Source organism: Octodon degus, unplaced genomic scaffold, assembly GCF_000260255.1.
Source record: "Octodon degus isolate 3935 unplaced genomic scaffold, OctDeg1.0 scaffold00099, whole genome shotgun sequence".
NCBI lineage: Eukaryota > Metazoa > Chordata > Mammalia > Rodentia > Octodontidae > Octodon > Octodon degus.
Window position 1 is genome coordinate 1263814 of NW_004524675.1, and position 7829 is coordinate 1271642.

Below are 7829 nucleotides of genomic sequence, written 5' to 3' on the forward strand. Positions count from 1 at the left end.
TTATGGAAACAAAACACTTGGCACCCACAAGTAAAGTAGTGAAGCTTACTTCATCTAACTTTTTACAGGTTTTAGTCTGTACTCAGCTGGCTCTGAAGCATGGTGGCAGAGCAGAAATAGTCCATGGCATGGAAGGCAAAAAGCAGCAGTCTTGCTTCAGCGCTCCTGTTGCTTCCACGAGGGCACAAGCCTAGTGTATTGTTCTATCCACACCCAGAGTGGGTTTTGCCTCTTTGTTAAATTATTTACCAACACCCAGAACTAAACCTTACTAAACCAATCAGTGAGTTAATCCAATATCACACACCCATAATTCACTCACTCCCTAAAACTCCACCTATTAGGCTTTAGAGGGATATCTGTACACAAGTCACAACTGGAATTAAACTAATCAAGAAAGTGAACTAATGAACACTACAATATTCTGAAAACAGAGTTCAAAGAAAACATCGGAGTCTAGAAAGATACCCTCTGTTCCTGAACACACAAAACCAATATAGCCAAAAAGGCTATACTTCTAAAACTGTTATTCAGACTTAATGCAATCCCAATGATAACGCCATTCATATTGCTTATAGGAAAATAAAATAATCAAGAGAATAGAAGAGAGGGCAAAGAAAACTTCAGGTACATTCAGCAACCTGATCTTTGTCAAGAAGGCCTTAAATTTACTGGAAGAAAGTAAGCCTTTTTAGCACAAAATGCAGAAAATTTTTAGGCTCTCCTGATGTCAAATATCTATCCTAGATGCATACCTCTTACCATGTACTAAACTAAAAACACAACAGAACAAAAATCTAAGTATTGAACTTGAAAAGTTAATCTATAATAGACAAACTATGTATAACTCTTACAAAGGTAGATGTAGACAGGACTTTCTCAGAAGATGCCCAGTTACACTAGAAATGATACCAAAAATCAGTAACTGGGAGCATATCACACTCAGAACCTTCTGCAGAGCAAAGAAAACAAACAAGAGCATGAAGAAGCAACCCTAAAAACAGGTAAAGACTTTGCCAGCTACTCTTTAAACAAAAGCCTAGTATCTAGAATATATAATACATTCACAAAAGTGAGACCCGCTCATTTTTCTCATCAAGAATAGAGCAGCTAAAATGAAGAGACACTGTTCAGAAGAAGGAAAAATGTCCAACAAATACAAGAAATTATGTGCAACACTGCTGGTCATTCAAGAAATGCAACAGGACTCTTCTGCTTTGTCCTGCGAGTGTAACAGAACACAGTAGTACAACCACTGTGGAAATCAGTATGGAAATGCCTCAAAAATCTGAAATTCCAGTTAACCCAGCTAGTCTCCTTCTAGGTATCTTCTCAAAACAGTTGAAGACATCATAGTACAGTGATTGAGGCATACCTACAGTTACAGCACTGTAATTTGCAGTAGCTAAATCTATGAAGTGGCTTCCATGCCCAACAACAGTGGTATGAGTAAAGAAAATGTCATATCTATATAAAGTCGAATGCCACTCTGCCACAAAGAAGAATCAATTAGTAATTTACAAGACAATGGATATACTTTCCAACCAAATTCTACACACAAGGTTAAATATCACATAGTCTCTCATATGAGAAGCCAAAGGTAAAAAAGTTAGGTAAAATAGAAGATGTTCCATAGAAAGCAGTGAGACAGAATTTTAGCATATGAGAAGAGAGCCAATGTGGGGAGGAGGGAAATTAGAAAATGAGTGTGTACATGTTCCAAGTCTGTACAAGTGACATGATCATTGTGTACAACAAACAATATGAAGGAAGGGCCCCAAGTGAAGAGAGGGTGTGGGACGGAAGGAAAAGCCCACAACAAAGATTTAACATGTGTTGTGTCCACGTACCAAATTCCCATAATGAAGCTAATCATTATGTACTACTAATAAGTACCAACAAAAGTTGTGCATTATCATACAAAACTACTCAAAACGTTGACTATAAATCAATACACAGTTGCTTATACACAGATGATCTACAAGAGTACCTCGATTCACAAATGCTTCTGTTTGCAAGCAATTCAGTTCACAACAGAAGCACTAAGTAGAATTTTGTTTCTTGAATGCCGCATCAGGCGATGAGCGTGAACCCATGCATCTTTGCCAGACTTATGGGAAGAATTGTGTTTGAACCTATGTGTCACTGGATTATGAAGTTTAACTTGGTCAAGTTTCTAGAATTCTCAATAATAGGAAAAAGTTTTTATATTGTTTTGCTTTCAAGTTTCCCGTTTTCATGTATGGGTATTGGATTACACGCACACACATTTTTAACCCGCATCTTCAATATTCAGAAAGTCTGGTTTCCTCTGAGGGAAAAGAAATATCCAATTATAAAACCATCTGGTATTTTGATTTTTAGTTGTAAATTTAAGTTTGCAATCTCTTACCTCCACATGCAGTTAACCAAATGAAAGAAAGCACTGCTTTATAATTGAGTACAGCCTTTTCATTGTTCCTTTCAATAAATGCAAAGAAAGGAGGAAGAAAGAAAAGGCAGACATCTGTCTGCTCCAGCTGCTACAATATAGTAGAGGCAATAGGGTTTCTATTTTGGTATCCTGTTATTTTTCCATTGGAATGCTGGCATCTTGAACACTTTCTCCAGTACACACGTGCTTCTTGTGTATGAAGAATGAAGTAGACGGCCAAAGGGTTGCCAGCTATGTATTAGCACATGCATTTAATTTTGTGGAAAAGTGACATGTCTTTACAGGATCTTATAGTTTACATTGTAAATACTGCACAAGTATAAAAACTTTAAAAAGAGTTATTTTATTCTAATATTATCATAACCACAATTTGTGTCTAATTAAGAAGTATGAACTCGTAAGTAACTGTATCAGTAGTACCGTTCTTTTCATGATAGAAGATTCTTTTGCTATTAGAGATTTAATCCAGGGTTTTGCCTATTAACAGCAAGCACTCTACCACTGAGATTGACCTCTAGTTCTTTTTAAAGCTTTATTTGGGAATCACTTCAGTAAAGTGGCTACTTCTTCATCCCAAGATCTTTGTAACTGATGTGTACCACCACATCTGGCTCATGCTATTTTTAAAAACAATATAGAAAACAGAAACTTTGTACTGAACTAATCTGTAGCTCTCTTCATTTTTCTTTGAGACAGTGTGTGAGTCACTAAATTGCCCAGGCTAGCCTAAAACTGCACTCCTCCTGCCTCATCTTTTTGAATTGCTGAGATTTATGTGTGCATAGCACACTCAGCTTTATGCCATAATTTTTTTAAGGAAGATTCTAAAAGCCTTGGGCAGTTATATAAAAAAAAATCTGTGTTTCACTTTTTCAAGGATTGAGATGGTCTTTTTGAAATTACTAAAATTATCATGAGTAGCCTTTTAATAGCTATGACTGTGGTATTAAAAATCATAAAGTGTAACACCAGACTATAGTCTCATAATTTAGAAACTTGATTGATGAAGTCTTGCCCTGATCAATCAAATTTGTGGGCTTTTAGTCTTCTGTAGAAATAAAGTTGTCATTATTTCATAGTATATCCATTAAGAATGATTACTCTTGAGGCAAATATTACTTGTTCTTTAAAAATTATTCTTAGTGTCCTGAGGATAGAATATCAAACTCTTTTTTCTATGTTTTTTTAATAGTTTCAGAAAGATCTAAACTCTTTTGGATTGGGAGATTTTATTACAAATAAAAAGATGAATGAACGTTCCTCCATTCTAGGCCTCTATGTCCTTCTAAAGATGGACTTGGCTTCGCATGTTTCTAAACAAGCAAAGTGACACCAGGTAATGGGGGAAATATCAGCTTATATAGATATCTAAACTGAAGCTCCAAGGACACTAAGGGATGGCTTTTCTTAATGTTGCTGAATATCTCTCTTCCATATTTCATAATTTAAACTAACGAAGGATTCAGACATCATTACTGAATACTAGAACTCAATTTAAAGCATAATTTCCTGGGAAGGATGAGTTCTTAGATTTCCCCTTCTTACAGAATATTATACAATTTACAGCAAAATACTGCAACACTTTGCCCAGATTAGGGATAATAAGCAGAAAATTACCATCAACAAAATTTCTCTAAAATGAGGAGATTAAAGTCAGCCAACTGATCAGAAATATTTCAGGTAAATTCAAAACAAAAACACTGAACAGTAATAAGACATGATTTTCTTCTTAGGAGCATTGATTTAATAAAAAAGTGTTTTTTAAAAAGTATCATTTAAAATTTAAGCTTAATAAAGAATGTATTAGGTTTAGGAAATGGACCTGGCAAGATTATGATATAGATAGATAGATAGGTAGGTAGGTAGGTAGATAGATAGATAGATAGATAGATAGATAGATAGATAGATAGATGATAGGTAATTTTTATGAAAATGAAATCTATGAGCACAAAATGCCACTGGAGACAATAACATTATTCTGAATATTCAATAAAGTGAAAGCTAAACTAAGGAACTAGGCATAGGCCCAAAAGGAAAAACACAAATTGTATAAACAGAAGATATACAACTTTATAGTACAAATATAAAGTGTCAAACAATATTAGTATAGCTTTAAAATGTATTTTTAGTTCTTCTCAAGAGCTAGCAAGGCAAGAGCTCTGTGAATAGAACCTTGGTGTCTTTTTAGCATAGCACAGCTTATTTATATAGTACTAGATATTTTTCTGCATGTACTGTACAGTACTATAATTTTATGTTCTGTTATACCTTATAGTACTACATGTAAGAGTTATACAAATAAAAACAAAGTCATAAGAAAGTAATATTTCCTACAAAATGGAATAATTATCCATCACTGAACATAATTAAAGGCTTTGAATGACCAAACACAAAAAAAAATTGAAATTAAATAGATAGATATACAGCTGCATTCTCTTAATTCAATGAATAGACAGATTTATTCTAATAGTGTTTGTGGACAGGATATCATGTTTGCATCTTGTACAATGAATGACCACTAAGGCAACAATATGCAGTGTATGAATTATTGAAACTGTGCTAGTAATAAGGTTTGAAACTGTCTCATTGTTATTGGCTTCTCAATAAAATTATTTTTTCTAAAAGAAATTAAATACAGAAAATTATGCCAAATGCTAGTCCCCATTCAGCTACAAGACTTTAAATTGAAGGAAAGTACTCTGAATACAAACACAGAAGTGAAACCACAAAACAAAAAAAGCACAAACCCCCAAGGAGGAGACAAGTGGGAAGCTAGAGATAGATCTCCCAGAGAGAAGCTTCAGTGTAAGCTTAAAACCCTGAAAAGGTATATTATTAGAAAAGGCAATAAACTGCAGGGAACCTCAAAGTGAGTACGATTTCCATTAGCTAATATTTAGAGCATAGATCTAAGATAAGACTGCAGTGGCATTTTTAAAATTCTGAAAAGAAAATGGCATTATAACAGAAACATTGTAACCTACCATGGATGTACAAAAATAACTTTTAAACACTCATAGGTATTAATAAATACAATTAAAAATCATTAGGAGCTTTCACATACACTTCAACACCTGATGTTCTGCCTCCAGTGCCTTCAGTACAAAGTAGAAGAAACCAAATAATGGGGGAACTTCTGGGAAGACGACTGAGTGGTGAGCAGGACAGAAAAAGCCTCTGCGATTTGGTGCTAAATGCTGGAATGCACCAACATGAGAAAGAAACAGAAGAGAGTGGATCTTCAGGACCTATGAAGGATCTGAAGTGAGACTCAAAGCCCACAGGGAGGACAAGGAGAGGATGTGGACAAAGGAGGAAATCACAAGGCAAGCTTTCTCCCTGAGCCTAAACTCAAAGGCAGCTTAATTCTGCAGATGTATGCTGACTGCTGGCAACCGCAAAAGCCTCCATAAAGAAACACACAAGTGGAACAGAGCAAGGACACTGTGGCTAGTGGGTTATTTGACTTAAGATGTCCTTGAGGAGAGGGAGACTGTCTGGAGGCTGTCTCAGTTACTCTTTTCTCATTGCTGGGACAAATTCCCAACACTCAAAATGAAGGAAAGAAAGATTTATTAGCTCACAGTTACTGGAGGTTTCATTCCATACACAGCTGGCTCCAAGCCAGAGTGGCACATGGCAGAGAGAAACCGTTCATGGCAGTGGCAAAGATCAGAGAGCAAAGGGAGTGGCAGCAACAATGGCAACAAAGAGCAAGTTGTCTCCCTTAAATTGCATTCAGGCTATCTGCCCCAGGCTGAAAGTAGTACTCACAACCATAATCCCAGCAGCAGTCATACCCATAATCCCAGTGGATCATGAGTTAAGCACAAACTCTAGAAGTCTACCCCATAATTGCATGAGGCTTTGGAAGGACAAAAACATAAACCATACCAGGAGTCATCCTGGAAAGGGGACAACAGAGCTCAGAACTGAGAACAACTGTGAAGCATGACTTCCAGTGCTGGAGTCAGGCTACTGAGTTTCAGTCTGCAGCGGATCAGGGGGCTGAGATCAAACCAGCAAGGAGCTGAGTTCAAGCCAGCAGGAAACCACCACAGGCTGAAGAAATCTGGTCTCAGCTTCACAATGAGAAATCAGTAATTTATATAAATTATCAAAGCTGAACCAAGAAGATATAGAAATGTTAAATAAACCAATATCAGTCAATGAAATCAAAGATGTAATTAAAAACTTACTCACAAAGAAAATCCCAGGTGCTGACAGATTCACTGCTGAATTCTGCAAGTTCTAATACCATTTCTTCTCAAACTCTTTAAAGAAATTTAAAGGGAAGCAGTGCTATTAAAGTCATTCCTTGACAGTAGCATTGCTCTGATACCAAAACCAAAGAAGGACCCAACCAAAAAGAGAACTACAGACCAATCTCCTTAGTGAACAAAAATGCAAAATCTTAAGCAAGACATAAGAAAGCAGAGTGCAGTGAAGCATCAGAAAGATTATACATCATGACCAAGTGCAACTCATTCCAGGAATATAAGGATATTTTAACAAGCATAAATCAAGAAATATGCCATATTGACAGAGCGAGGGCTGGAGAGAGAGCTCAGTGGAATAAGTGCTTGCATGGCAAGTGCAAGGTCCTGAGTTTAATTCCGAGCACCACCAAACAAACAAACAAAAACAAAACAAAACAAAACAAAGAAACAAAAAAGAAACAAAGACAAAAAACCATATGACCATCTCAATTGATGCAGGAAAAAAATACAAATTCTACCATCAATTTGTAAAAAAATAAAATGGAAAATTTCTACAGAAACTTTAAAAAATGGACTTTATCTAATAAAAGCCATCTATAACAAACTAAATGGCCAATGTATTAAGCAGGTAAAAAGTTTCACTGTAAAACAAGATGAAGATGTCAACTATCACCAGTCCTAAGTGATATAGTTCTAAAATATTAGACATAAATTAAACAAGAGGAAATAAAAGAAGCAAGCATGTGAAAGAAGGTAATTTTTTATTACTTGCAGTTGAAATGATACTCTACATAGAAGATTCCAAAAAAATTCCAGCGGAAGACGTATAGATTTAATAAGCAAATTTAGTTGTGATAATGAATACCAAGTCAACACTCAAACATTCTTTCACTTATATGAGAAATCAAGAGTAAAAATAATGAGCAAATAAAAGATAGATAACAGAAAGTAGAGAGATAGATTTTTCTCAGAGGGTTAGTGGTTCAAGTAATAGAGGGAGGAGAGAGGGGAGAAATAGGAGATGAAGAAATGTATTAGGATGCATTATGTGTACCTACCAACCGCACGGGAAAGGGAAGCACCAGATACTATCCACGGATATGAATAAAATAATAGAAAATCATAAAATTGAGTGCACAAGTACTTTGAAACCTGATGAGCAGAACTTCTGGGTA